The sequence below is a fragment of the Epinephelus moara genome, chromosome 19 (genome assembly GCF_006386435.1).
Source record: "Epinephelus moara isolate mb chromosome 19, YSFRI_EMoa_1.0, whole genome shotgun sequence".
Lineage (NCBI taxonomy): Eukaryota > Metazoa > Chordata > Actinopteri > Perciformes > Serranidae > Epinephelus > Epinephelus moara.
Genome location: NC_065524.1, coordinates 1935076 through 1940405, shown reverse-complemented (window position 1 = coordinate 1940405; position 5330 = coordinate 1935076).

Below are 5330 nucleotides of genomic sequence, written 5' to 3'. Positions count from 1 at the left end.
CGCGTCCCATTTTGAATCAATACGGGACAGGGTTTGTACCGTATTTCTGTGCACACCCTACTCTACTGCATAAACTATGTTTTTACATGCTTGCAAAGACAAAAAGAGTTTTACGAGACATAGCGGACAAATGTCACAGAATGACAGTACTGTCGCTCAGCATCCTCGTTGCCATGGTTATGGAGACTGCGATGCAGTACCATGGATAGTGTGGTCACTGACGCACTGACTGACTGACTGACCGCTTGATAAAGTTATGATAACGTCCCTTTTTTGCCCGGGTGTTTAATTACTGAGCTTATGGATTTAAAAAGCGACACGTGTGCCTGATTCTGTTTCACAATATCTCAGTCAATATGGAGCTGGACACACATGCACGAGTTTTGTTTCCACTCTCACAGTGAGACAAGAATTGAAAAATTTGGCTAAATCCTGGACAGTGCCATTAAACCAGGGGAATTTGTTTCTATATGCTGATCTGACACACAGGACAGGACTCTGGTGAGAGAAGGAGAGAGCCAAGTGCTTTAAAGTAAATAAGGTCTGGTGTGTTAGAGGGAATATGAATTACTGTCCTGTTCCTGCTGTGGATCACTGTTATATAAACCAGGGATTACCAGAAACATCCAGAAACACGGACAATGATAAAGCAGCAGCAAACAATGTAAGAAGATGCAAAAAAGGACTGAATCACAGTGTCAAGTTAATCAAGTTAAAGGAGCTGATGGGCTCACATTTGACTGGAGTTGAATGTTGTATAATTCCATGTGAAAAATAGATTGATTGAGCTGCAAGCAACAGCACCCAGCGAAATATAGCTCCAGCTGGGATTTCTCATCTCAAGCGACGAGCGAAATTTCGCTCTCTCGCTCTCTCGCAAACGGGCGATTGAGCGTATATTCGCCTGAATGAAACCCCAGCTCCCCCAGTCTGTTGCAAGGCAACGCAGCACACACGCCAGGAACTCACAAGCTACTTTGTATTTACATTGATCTACAACTGTGTAACTTCGTCCAGTTCGGCTGATGAAACGTTGGCAAACCTGGATGTTGGCACGGATTCAAACACACATGGAGGTCTGCACAGAAGAGTCCTGGCATTCCTTTTCCTCGTCCTTTCCTGACGACCACTCATAATTTAATTCAAATGTAATTTTGGGGAAAATATCCATCTTCTTGGTGTAACGCTATAGTGTCGGTTTTGCGTCAATGTAGCAAGTGTGACAGCTGGTTAATTAACGGTTGTATTCATATTTATAACACCTATGAGCAGAGCAGTGGCGATTGCTCTAAGACTGCAAGGGAAGCTCAGCTTACCCTAAAATGTCAAAAAATAAGTGGTCAAATATGTACTGTTGTGTTTACATTTCATTGACTAAATATGCGCTAGAATGCGTTCAACTTTTGTTCAGAATCAGCTACTTATCACAGGTCACTGACGCGACTTTCTTCTCATTCATTCCCGTAGCGTCACAGTGCATTAAACAGTGGAAGCTCATCCCGCCCATCGGACACTCAGCGTCTCTGGGGGTCTATGGGGCAGTGGGCTGGCCTCGGCTGGCCTGGACGCTGGGCTTCTGCATGATGATTGGATGATCTGTCTGAGGCTGAATCCCTTTTTGATTGACAGCGAAATGAGCGAATCAGCGATCTTGAAATATAACCCACCAACGGAGCATTTTCAAGTTTCATTCCATTGTTCCGAGGTGATCTGGAGACTTTTCCAATCGTCTAAGTGACTTTTTCTTTGTTAAAAACGACTAGCGACAAATCTAGCATCTTGTTCTGGTGTTAATGGAGACTGTACTCGTGTTTGGAGACTCTGACTTCTGTCGCTCTGCAGTTACTGTCCCCAACAAGCAGCAGGTGCTGCTGTGAGCCGCTCCACCGTCCCAAAGCACTCACGGGCGGTCACACTAGCCTCGCGCAGCAGCCCCAGAGGGTAGAATTTACGTATAAATAAACGGACACATTTTATGATGTAGGCCGAAAATGAGCTTCCCCTCCTTGAAAGACCAGCAGCCGGAGCAGAGTAATTTTACTGTTACAAGTCCCAGTGATGTTCTACTCTATATCAGCACTCACGGAATGCCTCTCGTCCAATCAAATTACTTGGTCGGAACTAACTGTTGTATAATACATATATATGTATGTGTGTGTATATATATATATATATATATATATATATATATATAATACAGTCCATTTATTCCAAAAGTGGTAAAGAAAGCAAGGGAAGAACATTTAATAAAGCCCTGGAGGGTGGGAGTGGATGAACCCAGTTAAATAGGACCCGCCCGGACGGGACGCTCTAAAACTAAAGCGAGCGCACCCACAAGGAGGCAGGGATCATTTCATTGGTCAACAGTAAATCTGGCATTCTATTGGTTGGGGGATTTTGACAGGGTTGTTACACAAAAAAATCCAAGTGCAGGGCAGAAATCTGAGAGCAGAAATTCCGCGAGCGCACAGAAACAGTTTGAGCGCGAGGAGAAAAGCCGAAGCTCGAGCAGGAAATCTGTGCAAGCAACACTGTATCTGAGTGTGAGCAACATTGTATCTGAGTGCAACCAATATGGTATCTGAGTGCAAGCACACAGTTTGAGCAGAAACAGAGTAGATCCAAGCACAAGCAGAGGCTATTTGAGTGTGAGGGCAGGATTTTTGAACATGAAATCAATAAATAATGCTCTCAAACTGATAGACCACTCTCTTGAATAAAGATAGGGATAAAGCTCCATATGTAGACTGATCATCAATGAAAGAAATAAAAAACAATAAATTAATAGAAAATAATATTTAGAGTAAATTTAAAAGATGAATTGCAGAGAGGATAAAAGATTTAGAGTAGCAATTAGTTTTACAAGCAGGTAAAACATTACGACATCCTGACAGCAACAGAGAAAATTTGCCTGCAAGAACATGTCCAGAAGAAGCCAAAATACTTGTGGCTTTCTGGAGGATTTGTTGGTTGTATAAAGCAGTCAAGTTCCCTTGTGTCACTTCTGTGATCTTAGAGCAGATTTTAACAATGCTGTTTAAAAAAAAATGTTTCTGTCTTTCAGCATGAGGCTGTGAAACCCACAGTTAAATGAAAAACTTACAGGAGGCTCTCAATAAAAGACTGACAAAGACAACAGAGGATGACAGGACTGGTGGAAAAGCAATTTAGAGAAGGTGAATTCGGTTGCCTTCGCTTCACAACAGCTGCAGTGTTTACATCCAGTTTAAGCTGTTCATCAAAAAAAGGTATCTAAATATTTGTATGAGGTAACCTTTTTCACAGTTTCATTGTGAATAATGCTTTCTTTGGCTGTGTCTCTGTTACATCTGTTACTCCTTAAGCTGAAAACACAGCAGCACCGCCGCCGCACAGCATGTCATGTGACATGAGCCATCCCAAGCACACACTGGATGCAGCACGCCGCAGCTCATCAACAGATGGCCACCAAAGTTATACTATTTTTACTAAAAGATGTGTACCTCTTCCACCTCTGCATTAGCTTAAAATCATGTATGGACAACCACTAATTAAGGTTGATCTCACTTGAAGTGCCGATCTCCAGAGCTATGACTCGCCAGGCAATATATTTTTGGCCACTGTCTGTATAATGAGGGGATTGTGAGTCGTTTAGCTCAGGATGTTTCTTGACCTCAACAGTGAGTCTCTCCTCATCCATTCTTCCTCACACACAGACAGCAACAGAGTTCTCTTTACACATCCATGGTGAGGAGAGGAGTCGAGCTGCCACAGGAGCAGAGAGAAAGAGCTGCTACAGCACTGGTATGGTAGCAGGGAGCGAGTGGGGGAAAGAAAAGTTAATTCTGGGGACAGCAAGGCTGGAAATAGGACAGTGGTATGAAGTGCCACGGGGTGGCGCATCCAGAACTGCCAACGTGGGTCTAGCCGCCGCTGATGTGGGGTTGTACATTGAAAAAAATAGGGCTGTATTTTTTGACGCACGGCATTCACCGCTGGTGTGTTTTGGCCTTTAGTTTCAGATATGTTTAAGTCCAAGAAATTGTTATCACACCAAGAAATAAAATCCGTAAGAGCATTTCTATGATCTGATTCTGATCCATGGAGAAGGGACAACAATGCAGTATTGTCAGAGAATTTGAGCAAGTAGCTGCCCTCCTGGGTGCTCCTGCATTCATCAGCGTAAATGGAAAGAAGACACCCCTGTGGTGAGTCAGTGGACAAAACTAAAGAGTCGGAGAGACAGCTGTTTATAGAAACCCTCTTGCTCTCTGTTAGTTAAGAAGTCCAATATCCATAATTCAAGCTAGAGGGGCAGATTAACAACACTTATTAACCTCTCAAGCTAAAGATGAGGCTGCATTGTTTTAACTCCTGATGAAAAGCCTGCAAATAAAAGCCTAGCATGGGCTTGTGGCTTTTCCAAGTGCATATATAGGTTGTTAAGTATAAAGAGCTTGGCATCCTCCACACCTTTCCCTGCCTGATAAGCAATCTGCAGTGGATCTTTAAAAAAAAAATTAAAAAAAAGAACTATGTTCTTATTGTGTTAAAGATCTTTATAATACTGCACAAAAAACATTAAGGAAACACTTAAATCACACATCAGATCCTGATGAACAAATTATTCAAGTTTGAATTCTTTACTGATGTAAACATTGTATAATTGTTGAGAACAAAATGATGTAACTGAAAACAAAATCATCAACCTACTGTGGGCTGGATTACAATCCCACCAGAAAAAAAAAAAGTCAAAAAATGAAATCACAGGCTGATCCAACTTGTGTGAATTTTTTCACAGCAACTCAGAATGTGACTCAGTAGTGTGTATGGCTCCCAAGTGCTTGCTGGATGATGTTACAGGCAGCATAACGTTCACCACGGTGCCTCCAGACTCCTTCATGCCTGTCACATGTGCTCAGTGTGACCCTTCTCTCATATGTGAAGAGAACAGGGCACCAATGGAGGATCTGCCAGTTCAATCAATCAATCAATCAATCAATCAATTTTATTTATAAAGCCCAATATCACAAATCAAAAGCCCAATATCACAAATCACAATTTGCCTCACAGGGCTTTACTGCATACGACATCCCTCTGTCCCTATGACCCTTGCAGCGGATAAGGAAAAACTCCCCAAAAAAACCCCTTTAACGGAGAAAAAAAACGGTAGAAACCTCAGGAAGAGCAACTGAGGAGGGATCCCTCTTCCAGGACGGACAGACGTGCAATAGATGTCGTACAGAACAGATCAGCATAATAAATTAACAGTAATCCGCATGACACAACGAGACAGAGAGAGAGAGAGAGAGAGAGAGAGAGAGAGAGAGACAGAGAGACAGAGAGAGAGA